Source organism: Camelus dromedarius, chromosome 27 (assembly GCF_036321535.1).
Source record: "Camelus dromedarius isolate mCamDro1 chromosome 27, mCamDro1.pat, whole genome shotgun sequence".
NCBI classification, from domain to species: Eukaryota; Metazoa; Chordata; class Mammalia; order Artiodactyla; family Camelidae; genus Camelus; species Camelus dromedarius.
Window position 1 is genome coordinate 3,174,475 of NC_087462.1, and position 15,507 is coordinate 3,189,981.

Consider the following 15,507-nt stretch of genomic DNA (forward strand, 5'->3'; position numbering starts at 1 on the left):
GTCCCACAGACCTCAGTGTCCTTATCTGTAACTGGACTTGAATATTCTGAACTCTGCCGTTTTCCCCCCAACACAGTTTACTAGCTTTAGTAGTCATCCAGCAATAGCACAATCTGGGGATGGAGAGAAGCAGGTACTGGCCAGGTTTCCTGATACTCCACGGAGCTCAGAGACCCAGGACGGTGTTGGACCGTGTGGGAGGACCCTGGAGAACACAATGAGGGTCCCCTCCCCCTCCAGAAAACCCCTGGCCCAGGTTTGGGCAGATGCCAGACTTTTATTCTGAAGCCGAGCCCACAACCTATGAGGTAATCTTTGGAGTTGCATTCGAGGCGGAGTCCCATTGGCCAGTTGGCGAAGCCCCTCCCCGGGTTCCCGGCGCCCCGCCTTCCCTGAAGCCCATAAAAGCACACGTCCCTGCCTAGGCAGCAACTGGACACCTGCATCTTCCGACAAGACTGGAAGCAGGTGAGGCACACAGGGGAAGGGCCAAAGCCGCGTGGGGGAGGGGTGGTCTGAGGCACCAGGATCCCCGTGGCTGGGGCTGGTTTACAGGTCAGCTCATGGACATTTTCCGAGAAAGTGACAAAGACTGAGAAGTTTGACGGTCCGGAAAACAGACCAACCACGCTGACTACCTAGGAGGTAAGTTCTGGGAACATGCCACGAGGTGGGGAGCAGGTTTGAGACCTAGTTACGACCTCTCCGTGTTTCCCCCGCCTAACCCTGGGAAGCGCACCTAGAAGAAGATTGGAGGGGAAAGAATTGTAGTGGAGGGGGGTTCCCAAGAGTCTGAAGAACAGAGAACGGAGGGGACTGGGGTGAGCTGGGGAAGAGAGGTAAGCAAATCAAGTTTTCTTCAGCACCAAGGCGGAGAACAGTTCTCCGATGACCGCGAAAGGAAATTGCTATTCATTTCAGCACCGAGACTATGGACAGCGCCCCTCGGGGTCCAGGAAGGGAACCGCGATCTGCTTCAGCGCCAGGGCTCCGGACAGCTCCTGAGGGTTCTCGGAGCCGACTTCATTTCAGAACCAGAACAATGGACAGCTTCCCTGGTACCGGGAAGTCCTTGCACCCTGATGGGGGAACAGAAGGTGGTCTGAAGTGTCTGACGTTTCTGGAGACTGCCCCTCACTTAATGGATTTTTCAACGAATTATTTTCCAGATAAGCAGGTGAGGTGAAACCACACACAGAAATCCGTAATTTTCATCAGGTGAGATGACCACTAGGCAGGACTGTGGGGGGACAGTTGCCTGCCAAGATGATATATCTGTGCTCTTTCCAAACTTCTGTGAGAAGCATTGTGCTAAACATTTTACATACATTATATCATGTCATCTTCAGCCCTAAGACATGCTTGTTATTATCCAGGTGACAGTTGAGGAAACTGAGACCCAGAGAGGGGCATATAACTAGCCTAAGAGGTTTCAGCTCTAAAGTGAAGCTGCAAGTCAAGCCCACAACTGTCCAACTCCAAATTCCATGTTTTTGACATAGCTGGGTGGGAGTTGGGCCCTTGGAGATCAGACCCTGTCTCTCTCCAGGAGGACCAGGAACAGAAAATAGGAGGCAGTGGAGAAGCAGGAAGCCCAGTTGTTATGGCTTAGCTCAGGTGAGGGGAAAGAGCTGGGCAGGGCTCTCAGACAGGGAAAAAAGGGTAGCAAAGAAGACTGGAGCGGTTGTGGTCTAGTGCTGTGTGGAAGACTAGTGATTTTGTTGTTCTGATGTACTATGACAACAAGTCACAGCTTCCTCATAGCGTGGACTCCCGTCAACCTCCACTCAAGATGAACAAGCAAGTGTGGGGGTTAGGGGTTCAGGGAGGAATCACTTCCATCCAGGGACTGGAATGACTAATTCCACAGGACAAGGGCAGAGGAGGGAACAAAATAGGGGCATGCACCCCATGGACATACAGCAATGTGCCACTGTGGTGGCACTAGAGTGTTGGCCATGTCACTTGCATGCCTCCACAAGTCTGGAAATACAAAACATCTGACTCTGAACCAAGGTTCTTAACCATCTCACTACGCTTTCCTGGGAATCAATGAGGGAATGGCATTTGAAGCCCTTCCTAAACTAGGATTCTATGGAGATTTCTCAATAAAAGTTCCAGGAAGCATTTTTCCCCCACCCCGCCATCAGTTCCAAGGACGAATTACAGGACAAGTGTAAACTTCTGTCTGGTAGGTGCGTTGAAGCATCTTCCACGGTCACCCCCAATTCTCTGCAACATCCTAATCAAATCACAGACACTATATCCAGCTCATTCCAGCCTCAGAACAGCCTTTGCTTGTGTTTCCTCATTTTGGAATGTTCTGTCCCCACCCAGGGTGCCCAATGGCTCACTCTGCCTTCTCATCCAAGTCTCATCTCATCAAGGGAAACGTTCTTTGCTGCCTCACCATCCCCCATGTCAAGTCTACCTTACACATTCGCACAGATCTTCTCCCCAGCACTTAGTCTAGTTTTGTTGTTGTTGTTGTTGTTGTTGTTGTTGTTGTTATCTATTTACCGGGCTGTCTTTCTCCCCCATTACACTGTGAGCTCCATGGAGGGCATAGACTGTGTATTTTCCCTGCTATGTAATCAGCACCCAGTCCAGGACCTGGTACACAGCAGGTGCTCAATAAACATTTGCTGACTCAATAAAGGCACCAGGGAATAAACCAATACATCAGTCAGTAAGTGAATGGATGGTTTTGGTACACACACGAAGATCCTACTTCTCTTCGGTCTCCCCGACAGAAATACCATAGGGGGATGTTTGTTGCAGGTGTTTATTGGGGAGTATAATTAAATTTGTGGACACTCAAGGGCCAGCCAGCCAACTAATAGCCCCAGGGGAGAGCCAGGCTCGTTTAATTAACAATTATGAGGCATTGATTGCTCATTAGCTCTGGCAACTCCTGTCTCCCTCCTCAGCCCCAGACAAATGAGATCTTTCTCCCGGGAGTACTGCCTCAGTGGGTCCATTAACAAGCAGAGAAAATATGATTACAAGACACCTAAATGCCAGAGGCTCTTCGTGAGCGGGAGGGGAGAGAGAGTTCAATGTCTGCGTTAAGGCAAACTGTGAAAGACCTTCCGGTATATTTAGATTTGTTCTCTGGGAGTGGGAGAACTTTCAGGTAGGAAAAGGCACCCAGATACTGCCCTTTAGGGACCTCGACGAAAGAGGAGGTTCTGCCCTGGTATTTCGATGAATATCTCTCCAAGGGTGTCTCACCACCGTCCAAATTAATAATATAAAGCTGAACACCCAACCCACCCACCCCCCAACTTGCCCTTCCCTCCATGCCCTCATCATGTGGCACCCTCTCCATGTCCCAGAGACACTCCCTCTCCCCATCCACCTCCCATATTCCCCAAAGCAAGTCATTCTCATCAAACCTGTTCACCAGACCCCTACCTCCATCACTGCCTGGTCATCTCATGGTCTCTTCCCTCCTCTCCCAAAGATCGCACACAGACAATTCATTTACCACATACAGTGAGGGGTTTTTCTAGAACACAAATTTCTAGAACACAAGTCCCATCCTTGCCTTCAATCCTTCCAAGACTCCTACTGCCTACAGGATAAAATTCAAATATCTTCACACAGCTTGCATGATCTGGCCCCTCCCCGCTGAGAGTAATTGCCTATCATTTTTCCCACCAGCTACACTCAACAACTTGCCCACCCATGACCACCTCTTGCTTGAATTCCCCAACTCAAATATGAGGACGATTCCCCTAAGAAACCCACAGAGAATGCAGATTCCCAGGATCCTCTCAGTTTCAATAAGCCAGAGGTGGGGCAAGCCCAAGATTCCCCATCGATCTGTACTTTGGGAAATCCTTCCTTTGATTAAAAGAAAAACCCACCAACCTTATATTGCTCCCAAAGACCACTGGTAGGGGGAGGGGAACTTCAGTTACTCTCACCAGTTTCATCTTTATATCCCACCATGCCCAGCGCAGTGCTAGCCCCTAGTGAGTATTCAGTTGAAGTGTAAATGCTAATTTCTGAACCCCTGTCACCTTCATCAGACCCAGAAGCACAGGGACCACATGCACCTATAAAGATGAGACATCACCCAGAGAGGTGCTGTGGACACCTGAACTGAAGGTACAACCCACTGAGCTATCTTATTCTAATTGGGCAGCGTCCAACTGTCTTAAAGTCTGAGACAACTGTAGTTTATTTGGAAGGTGGTCCCTGAAAGCAGAAGTAAAGAAACCAAAGAGTGAGGCAAAGAAGGAGGGGATGCCAATATATGGGGATATAATGGAGTGACTCTAAGAGACTCAAAATAATAGTAGCTTAAACAAAATGGAAATTTATCTTCTTCCCTTTGACTCAGCAATGCCATGCCTAGATTTACATAGAAGATAAAGGAAAACCTTTTTCCACAGAATGAGTTTTACAAAAACAGTCAACAACGGCTTTGTTGGTAACAGCCAGAAACTAACTGGAAAGTGGGAAAACAAGCTGTGGTATATCTACATCATGGGCCACCTCTTAGAGGAAAAAAAACAACAACAAACTGGTAATACAAGCAGCAGACTAAGATGACTGAAGGTCATGCTGAACAAAAGAAGCTGGACACAGAAGGATACACACTGCATGATTCCACTTACCTGACATTAAAGAGCTGCCAAACCTAATCTGTGTTAATAGAAATTAGAACTTTGGGTGTCTCTGGGGCAGGTAGGAGTCAACTGGAGAGGGGCCCATGGGAACTGTCCAGGGTTCTGGAAAAAACCCATCCATATTGATTTGGGTAGTGGCTATGCGGGTGCATAGAACTGAAAAATCATCGATTTAAGGTCTATGCATTTTACTGTATGAAAAATCCAACTCAATTTCTTTAAGTAAAAAAAATGTAATGCAGTTACTTTATGTCATATATCTGTATGCAGTTTGGGGCTGGGCTGGTGGTCCATGATGGCAGGACCGAGGCTCCTTCTATATCATTGCTCTGCTATCCCTTAGTGTGTCACAGTCATCCATGTGGTGTGGTGCACCATTTAGTAAAGTATTGTCTATATTTTACAAGCCCACATACACTCAGATAAAAATTGGGGTTCTAGTGCTGTGAGAGAGAAGGGGAGAATAGGACAGCTAGCAATCTCTGCTACAGATATCTCAAACAGTTGGAAATACATCCAATGTTGTTCATATTGTCCAGGCCAGTTTCTGTCTGAGACCTCCTGTAAGCCTGTATCTCCAGGATTATATTTCAAAACAGAGTTGTAAACTCCTGAAGAGGGAAGGCAGGTGAATGTGCAACAGGGCAACATGGGCTTGGGGGCAGAGCTACCTCAAGCCATGTCACGGCAGCTGCTTCAAGACCCTGGAGAGGCAGACCAGGGCAGAACAAATAAGACAGATAATCCAGGCCACAGTGGAGGCAACACAGTTTCAAAACCTAAAAGCACTCATGGGAAGACAGAGTTTGAAATAGGGAATTATCCACTCAGGTGACACTGCAAGAATGAAATGCTTGGAAACTTGTAAAGAGCATGTGAGATTGTGCCTCTGAGGCAGTGTATGGGTTGAAAGTTAAAATTAGCCAAACTTGGTGCCTAGACCAACGTTTTCTGACATTATAAGTCTATGCAGGATGCCGAGGACATTCACAAAGTTCCAGAATCATCAGCACTACTAACCTCCGGAACATTCCATCTTCAAAAGGAGCCCCATTCCCATTAAGCAGTCACCACCTCTCTTCTCCTCTCTCCACAGCCTTTGGCAACCATTAATCTGTTTTCTCTCTCTCTATGGATTTGTCTATTCTGGACATTTTATATAAATGGTATCACGCAGCATGTGGCCTGTTGTGTCTGGCTTCTTTCACTGAGCACAATGCTTTCAAGGTTCATCGTTGTTGTAGTGGATGTCAGGGCTTCGTTCTTTTTCATGGCTGAATAATATTCCATTGCGTGAACATACTACATTTTCTTTATCCAGACACTGTTTTGATAACTTTAGCTATGCTATCTCCTATAAAGTAGGTATCATTAGTATAACCTATTTTACAGTAGAGGAAATGGGGGCCCAGAGAGGTAAAGCAAGTTGCTCAAGGTTGCACAGCTAGTGGATGGTAGAGCCAGGATTTGAATTTGGGCACTCTGCACCCAGGGTATGCATTTTGAACCATGACCTTACACCCCTCTCACAGTTTGGTACTCAGAGATAACGTGGCAATTGTGATGTGTCCCTCTGTCACTTCCATAGGGAAGGAAGCTGAGGTGCCAACAGGAACAGAGACTTGAGGTCAGTCACACAGCAGGTCATTTCCAGCCAGAGGAGAAAAGCGATGGTGATGGCAGAACTCAGATGCTTCATCATCCAGAGGCTGCTGTTCAAATGGTGGTTGCCTCCCATCAGAGAGAGTGGAGGTCCACCAGGGAGAATGCTGATTATACCCTGAACTTTAATGGTCCTTCAAAAGAGAGCGGCTTAAGTTTCCATGACAACGGCAGGCGGCATCACAAGGAGATAGCTGAGTTTCCTCCCTGGACCCACATCTGGCTCTAGAATCTGTCCCCTTCCATCTCGGCCTTTCTGGATCCCACCAGCCCAGCCGCTAACCAGACCAGACCAGAGAAGGCAGCTGTGTGAGTGGTTAGAGCTCACACCCACGGGGATGCTCAGAGCTCCCTCTCTTTGGCCTGGTCCCAGCCTAGTGATGGAGGCATGGACAGAAACAGCACATACCAGGCACACATGCGAAGCAAAGCAAAAGGGACAGGGCACAGCAAGGAGGTGGTCCCAGGGGCCTCCAGATCACCCTGGGTTTCCCGGATACATGATACATGTCTAGCCAGCCAAGAAGATGGAGAAAGCTCCGAGATGGAAATCGTTAACAGGGCTGGACAAGGTGAGATTTTCTAAACTGACAGTGACTGGACAGGTTACAGAATACTCCCCTCCAGGCAGAAAAGAGATATTTGACAGACCCCAGAATAAAGGTTGCCAAGACTCCAGCTTACTTCCTTCTATATACATTGTATGTGTATATACATATATTTATTTATTTATTTATTTATTTATTTATTTATTTATTTATTTATTTTATGTTCTATGAATTTATAATATATTTATACATGCTGTATTATTTAATTTTATTATGTGTAATATGTATACAAAAATGTAACATATATTCATAATACAGTATATACTTTATTATGTCATGTTATAAATACATGATACATACAATGTAAATATTATAGATTATTTATATTTATACACTTATATGTATTATATTATATATATGTAATAAGTATATATTATATAGACAATAGACAATAGTCTCTATAATTAGACTATACAATAGTGTGTATGCCAGGAGAGAGAGAGTATGATAAAGCAAGCACGACAGAACGCAAACAATTGAGGAACCCAAAGATGCAAAAATAATTCGCCTCTTCTTGCAACTTTTCTATACGTTAGAAATTATATCAAAATATAAACAATACAAGGTTGGTTTAACATTTGAAAATCAGTGTAATTCATTATATTAACAACTAAAAGAAAAACCACATGATCATCTCAATAATGGCAGAAAAAGCATCTGACAAAAGATTTTGCCTTAATAAGTCTGTTTTTAAAAAGTCACAGACACAGGAAAACAATACAGTGATGTTTCAAAAAGTTAAATGTAGAATTACCATATGATTCCACAATTCCACTCCTAGCTATATACCCCAAAGAACTGAAGGCAGGGAATCAAATACTTACACATGAATGTTTATTGTAGCACTAGTCACAATAGGCAAAAGGTGGAAAGAATCCAAATGTCCATCAGTGGGTGGATGGATAAACACAATGTGGTCCACCTATCTGGCAGAATATTACTCAGCCATGAAAAGGAGAGAAGCACTGACACTTGCTACAACGTGGATGAACCTTGAAAACATGATGCTCAGTGAGAGAGCCAGACACAAAAGGCCATAGAGTGTGTGATTCCATTTATACAAAACATCCAGAACAGGTCAATCCACAGAGACGGAGAGTGGGTTTGTGGTTGTCAGGGGCTAGGGGAGGGGCGTGCAGAGTGGCTGCTAATGGGGACGCGGTTTTCTTTTAGGGTGATGAAAATATTTTGGAACTAGATAGAGACGATGGTTGTACAACATTGTGAATGTACTAAATGCACTGAACTGTACATCTGAACACGCAGGGGGAGGTTGGTCTTCATATGTCAGGCTTTTGCAGTTAAAAAAGTAGAAAGACACCTCATCATAGGCAGCTGAGGAAGCCGTGCGGACGACGTCTGTCTGCTCCTCAGCAGTGCCTTAGCTCGAGGCTTCCAGAAGACCTCTGCTGAAATGTCCTTTTTTTAAGGCAGGGAATAATGAGGTTTATTTAGTTACTTTTAATGCAGGTACCAGGGACCGAACCTGGGACCTTGTGCATGCTAGGCACACACTCTACCACTGAGCTGTACACTCCCCCTTGAAATGTCCTTTTGATAGGTGTGTTTAGCCCTAAATCTCTCATTCATTATGTTACAAAAAGAACCCAATGTGCAATTAATTTAGGGGCTTTTAAAAAGAAGGGAGTATGCCTTCATCTTTGGCAGGGAATTCCCTTGAAATGCCGTCTTGTCACCACGGGGTGATTCAGTGAGGTACTAAATGTGCGGCACCTCCCCTGTGGTCCGTCCTCTGGGTCTTTGCTCCCACGTGCGTGGCTTTAAAACATATCTGCAAACTTATTGACATCCCTCCCACATCTAATTCCCTTCCCCGAGAGGGTGGCGTCTTGATCCTCTCCCTTCAGAGGGGGCAAGACTTAGCGACTTCCTTCCAGCAGATAGAATGGGTATAAGTGACTTACTAAAGCTACATGATTCCTGTCTGCAAATACAGTCACGCTGGGGGTTAGGGCTTCAGTGAATGAATTTGGGGAGGACGCAATTCAGCCCCCAGCAGTCACTCACCGTGGGGCAGTCTGCTGAGCCCAGATGGACAACGAGAGTGACCGCAACACCACTTCTTTCAAACACTGTACGTGAAAAATCCCTGTCTATGAATGAAGCATCCCCCAACTTCCTCCTCCTCTCCCCAGCCAGGTACAACCCACCGTCGCCTGGGCTCCCACACCCCCGTCACACACGCTGACTCAGATTCCCTCCTGCCGTCAGATCCCTCGGTGTCTGTCTCCCTCGCTGCTACATCGTTAGCTTCCAGCATGTGGCCCAGCACCTAGTAAGTGCTCAGAATAGAAATAAGCATGGCAGAATGAATGAAATAAAGATACCAATGCCTCAGGCTGTGCAAAACAACATCAATCTATTTATCCCTTCAGGGAAGGGAGACACGTTGAGGTTGTTTCTTAAGAAACTAAACTGTGGCATCTTCCCCAATGAACAGGCAGCTCCCCAGAGAGGCAGCAGACAGTAAACAAATTCTTGGGGGAACTGAGTGATTTGGTTAGTAATTATAGACATGCAATTTAAAGCCACAAGCTACATTTAAGGCTGTTCCGGTTACCACTGCTGCATCAAACGATTCCAAAACACACGGGCTTAAAACAATGATTTTTTTTTTCTATCTCACAGATTCTGTCAGTCAAGAATCTGGACAGGCTCAGCTTCTGTGACATGTGGGTGGTGACGGCTCTGGAGGGTCCCAGATGGCTCCCCTGACGTGGGGGACCCAGCCCTGAAGCGGGGAGCTGGAAAGCAGGGCTCAGCTGGGACAGTGGACCGGAGGGGCTACCCGTGGCCTGTCCAGCATGAAGGTCTTTGGACGGTTGACTTCTTTCATGCTGGCTGACTTCCCAGAACAGGCATCTCAAAAGAACCAGGGGACCTTTTATATCCTAACCTCGGAAAACCCTGCACCATTTCTGCTTTTATGGCAGAGCTCAAAGCAGGCACGTGCCCATCTACCTTCTATATTCAGGGGCACAGACATAAACCCCACCTCTTGATTTCAAAAGTGCCTCAAACACCTATTAGACTATCAGAGAAGAAAGAGGCAGCGCAGAAAGGAGGGAGGCTTCAGGAGAACCGACCCTCCAACAGGCGCCCTCGGGCTCCAGCCTCCAGAGCTCTGAAACAGTGAACACCGGCCACGCGAGCCGCCCAGTCGGCCTCGGTCGGCCTGGGACTGCTGTCAGCAAAGCGCCAAACACGTTCCTCCTGCACAGCGCAGGGACTATATCCGATACCTCGTGGTAACCCACGATGAAAAAGAACGTGAAAAGGAATACGTGTGTGTGCACGCATGACTGAGACATGACGCTGGGCGCCAGGCACCGGCACAACACTGTAACCTGACCACACTTCAACTAAACGAAACAAAACAAAACAAAACGCCACAGACCCAGCAGATCATAAACGGCAGAAATCTGTTTTTCACAGTCCTGGCGGCCGTGAAGTCCGAGATCAGGGTGCAGGCACAGTCGTGTGAGGGCTCCCCTCCCCCTGGGTCCTCACATGCAGGAGGGGCTGGGGAGCTCTCCGGGGTCCGTCATCAGGGCAGAGTCCCATGGGGGAGGGTTCCACCCTCCTGACCTAATCACCTCGCGGAGCCCCCACCTCCTAACACCATCTCGCTGAGGGGGGTAGGATTTCAGCATATGAATCTGGAGGGGGGGGGGACACAGACATTCACCGGTAACACAGGCCTAGCAAAACGAATATACTTTTCATTTAATTTCTCACCAGCTTCCCCTACTTGAACCAGATTCTGCAGTTAAGAGGGGTTCGTCTATTTTTCTCCCAGTTGTCTCCCAGCTCCTCAAAGCGTGCGGAACACACTGGAAACCTCATGAAATATTTATGGACTGAATGGGTGCATCTAATCTTTGGCACTGCTATCTTTGCGTCTATTATATTATTTTCTCTATTTTTCTGATCGTTTAAAATACGTTCTTAACAAAAAGATTTTAGAGCGCCCTACGACGAAAGCCCCCCAGCTGAGGGGTTGGGCACGCCCCTAGTGGTCCCTTGGTCTCCTTGGTGCTCGGGGCGCCCGGAGCGCGCATCCGCGGCCGCGCTCAGGCGGCGCTGGAGGGAAGCGCCGCCGCTGCTGGCGCCCCGCCGTGCGCACCTGGCGGGCGGCCCGGGATGTGCCGGCGCCCGGGGGCCGGACGCTTGCAGCCTCCCGGGCCTGGCGCGGGGACGCACGGCGGGAGAACTGCTCCCCGCCCAGACGCAGAGGGGCTGGGGAGGGGGGGCTTTGGCCTGGGTGGGCTAGTCACGGCCGAACGGCGGCCCTCGCCCAGTCGGCTGCCTCCCTGGGAGCCTGCCCGGCGCAGAACCAGAGGAAGGAGGAGGTAAACAGTACCACACGGAGTAAAGTTAGGCAGGGCGGTGCTGCGGTTAAAATGCGCATCCGGGAATGACCACTTTACTTATGCCACTCATTTATTGAGAACCCACTGTGTGCTGGGTGCTGCTGGAAACTGGCACACAGCAGTGAACGTGGTGGACCGAAATCCCTGCCTTTTCCGCGCTGACACGGTAGGCAGGCGGACTGAGAATAAACGTCATAGATACGTAACATGAAGGAAGGGTGCAAACTGGTATGTGCTGGAGGGGAAACAGCAAAGTCAGGGGGCCCTGGGAGCAGGCTTGCTGAGGATGGAGATACTTCCATCAGGGATGGTTTCCAGCTACCCCGTGGAGTCACAGTGCCAGAAACTGGGAGATGGGTGGGTCCATCCCATCCCTTGGTATTTCCACCACGTAGATTCACAGGCATAAGTCACCTCCGAAGCACAGAGAACAGTAATACTTAGTGAGTAATTAGGAGGTGATGAGTTTTTCAGTATGTATCACCTTTAATTTTTAAAAAATTTATTTTGTGGGGAGAGATAATTAGGTTTATTCACTTGTTTGTTTGTTTATTTATTTCTTTGGTGGAGGTGCTGGGGATTGAACCCAGGCCCTGTGCTTGCTAAGCACGTGCTCTACCCCTGAGCTAGACCCTCCTCCCATCACCTTTGTTTTTATATGATTTGTTAAGTGTTAACAAATTTGCTAATCGCTGTAATTTAACGTTCACTGCTAACTGGGTTTAATATCCGGCTGTCCAAAAATCCTGAAAAGTTAGCAGTGAGCTCTTGTAAACCAGCACACACCAGCTCCAGCAAGCCTGGGAGGGAGAAATGTGAGCGGGACAGAGGTCCTGATGTGAAGTTGGGAGCAGGGACCAGTCAAATTAGAACTTGCTGTGCACGTGTGTCCTTACTCTGTCTGCAGCGGAGCACAGCTGGGGACGCTCTATGATGTGGGGGTCCCCAAATCTCCCCATTTCCCTCCCCACATCCTGTTCTCGGTCTTTCCTCTGGAAGGTAGATGAAGCGAAGGCGAGCTCTTCCCACTTTCTGGATTCCCTTCCCAAACTCCCCTGCTGTCCTGCCCTATCAATTATCTGCCCCCCAACCTCATTCTGACTCCACCTTTCCCCTCCCCAGCTCTCCTCTCCTCTCGCTTGCTTGTCTGCATTTCCTGATTTTTTTTCCCTATAGAGAGTATATAACATTCTAAGGACAGTCAGTGACATAAAAGATACCGTGGTTTGTCAGGACCTGCAGTGCTGTGGCACCGTGATCTGGAACTTCTAGCCTCCAGAACTCTAAGAAATAAAGGTTTGTTGTGTAAGCCACTGTGATGGTTAATGTCATGTGTCAACTCAGCGGGGCTAAGAGATGCCCAGGTAGCAGGTGAAACATTATTTCTGGGTGTTTCTGGGAGAGAATCAGTAGACTAAGTAAAGAGAATCACCCTCAGCAACGTGGGCGTCATCCAGTCCACCGAGGGCCCCAATAGAACAAAAAGATGGAGGACGGGTGACTTCTCTCTCTTCTTGAGCTGGGACATCCATATTTCCTACTCTTGGACATTGGGACCCCTGGTTCTTGGGGCTTCAGACTCGGATTGAATTACACCACAAGCTGTGCCTGTTCTCCAGCTTGCAGATGGCAGATCACAGGGCTTCTCAGCTTCCATAACCACATGGGCTAATTCCTACTACATATATATCTCCTACTGGGTTCTGTTTCTCTGGCGGGTCCTAACTAATATAGCCACGCAGTCTGTGGTAGTTGTTACAGCAGCCTGAATTGACTAATACAGAGAATTTCTTTAAGATTCAGGAAGAAGAAAGTCAATGGTGCCAGGGAGGGCAGCCACTAAGCACTTGGTCAAGGAGTCATACATGACGACCTGCGTCTCAGCTGAGACCTGAAGAAGGCCCAAGAGGTAGCCAAGTGAAGAAGGAATGGAACAGTGTTCCAAGCAGAGGGAACAGCACACTCAAAAGTTGGGAGGTGTAGAGAACACTATGCATTTCTTGAACATTCCTGGACTTGGCAACCTCCTTCATCTTTCCCATAATCCTCAATAACCTTGGGGCAGGTAGCAGCAAAGTAAAGGAGAGAGAGTGTTGGGATAGGGGTCTGACTTTGGGGATGGGGTTCATGCTTCGTGAGGGTGTCCATAGGTGCAGTCACCCAGGACCCCATGCTCAGAAGGGCCCCACACTTGGGTTTAATGCTCTGCTGTCCTTGTTGGGAAATTCTTAATTACTTTTGGACAAGGACTACATTTTCCATTTGCACTGGACCCTGCAAATCACATAGCCACCTCTGCCAGGGTTCAAATCCCAACCCTGCCATTTACTTGTCCTGTGCCCTTGGGCAAGTAACTGAAATTCTCAAAGTCCCCTACCCCACAGGTTTACTCAAGGTGGTATTGGAGAAGTCCCCAAGCCAGATGACTAAGGGCTGAGGCAAATTAATTTAGATTTTGTATTGAGGCTGTTGAATGCTGAAGGAAGGAAAATTAAATTTTTAACAGGGTATTAGTGAGTGAGTAAATAAGTATGAGTTTGTGAATAATAAATGAATGTACAAGAAGTGAATGGGAAACCATAAAATGAAAAGACAGCTTACAGACTGGGAGAAAATATTTGCCAACAACAAGACTGAAAAGGGCTTAACTTCCAAAATATACAAACAGCTAATACAGCTTAATAAGAAAAAAAACAAACAACCCAATCAAAATACGAGCAGAAGACCTAAACCTTCTCTAGAGAAGGCATACAGATGGCCAACACACACATCAAAAGATGCTCAGTTTCACTAATTATCAGAGAAACGCTAATCAAAACCCAATGAGATATCACCTTACACCTGTCAGAATGTCCATCATTAAAAAGTCCACAAATGATAAATGCTGGAGAGGGTGTGGAGAAAAGGGAACCCTCCTACACTGCTGGTGAGAATGTAATTTGGTGCAGCCACTATGGAAACCAGTATGAAGATTCCTTTAAAAAGTGAAAACAGAGTTACCATATGATCCAGCAATCCCACTCCTGGGCATATATCCGGAAAAAAAAAAACAACTCTAATTCGAAAAGATACATGCACTCCAATGCTCAAAGCAGCACTATTTACAATAGCCAGGACATGGAAGCAACCTAAATGTCCATCAGCAGATGACTGGATAAAGAAGTTGTGGTATAAGCATACAATCAAATATTAACTAGCCATTAAAAAGAATTAAATAATGCCATTTGCAGCAACACGGATGGATCTAGAGATGATCATACTAAGTGAAGTAAGTCAGAGACAGACAAGTATCATACGATATCACTTATATGTGGAATCTTAAAAAATGACACAAAAGAACTTATTTACAAAACAGAGGCAGACTCACAGACATAGAAAACAAACTTATGCTTACCAAAGGGAAAAGGGGGTGGGAGGGGTAACTTACAGGCTTAGGATTTTCAGATACAAACAACTATATATAAAACAGACAAACAAGGTCCTGTTGCATAGCACAGGGAACTACAATCAATACCTTATAATAGCCTATAATGAAAAAGAATATATACATACATATGTAACTGAATCACTATAGTGTACACCACAAACTAACATAACATTGTAAATCAACTATACTTCAATTAAAAAAAAAAAAAAGAGGAAGAAGAGGGAGAGGGAGAAGAGAACGAGTGCGGGCCTTTAACCTTTAGAGCCACCTGTACTCTCCGCTCCCCCAATGTCCCTGCCCCGCCCCACTTTCCTGCGTCTCTCGAGCGCCCCCTGCCGGTGTACGACTCGGCCTCGCCAAGCCCGAATCAGACACTCGCCTGACTTCGCCTTCCTTCTGGCCCCTGACTGGCTCCAAGTCGCTTGTCATGCCCTTTGGAGAACGTAGTCCTTTGGCCCGCGCCTGCGTTTCCCGTCGGCTCAGCCACTGTGACAACTACAGGAAGTACGTACCCGGGTCCCAAAACCCATCGCGATAGCAGTGCATGACGGGAGTCGTAGTCCCTGCGTCGCCAGTTTTTGCCGCAATCTACTTTAGTTGGAACTACAATTCCCACAATGCACCGTGCTCACGTTTCTCCACGACTGGCCCGCGCCCTTCTGGGCGTTGTAGTCCTAATGTCACACCGTTCCTTTTCTGCCCATGGAGTGGGCCGATTTAGAGGACTACATTTCCCTGAACGCTTCCACTCGCCAACGGCACCAGGCCGCGGCAGC

General features: G+C 47.4%; 1 long non-coding RNA gene across 1 annotated transcript; it reads left to right on the plus strand.

Moving 5' to 3' along the window:
* Positions 1-371: 371 nt before the first annotated feature.
* On the plus strand, positions 372-2,530 carry LOC135319458 (uncharacterized). The gene is made up of 3 exons (XR_010378064.1): positions 372-645; positions 922-1,177; positions 2,338-2,530. It is a non-coding gene; the product is annotated as an uncharacterized LOC135319458 (long non-coding RNA).
* Positions 2,531-15,507: the final 12,977 nt, after the last annotated feature.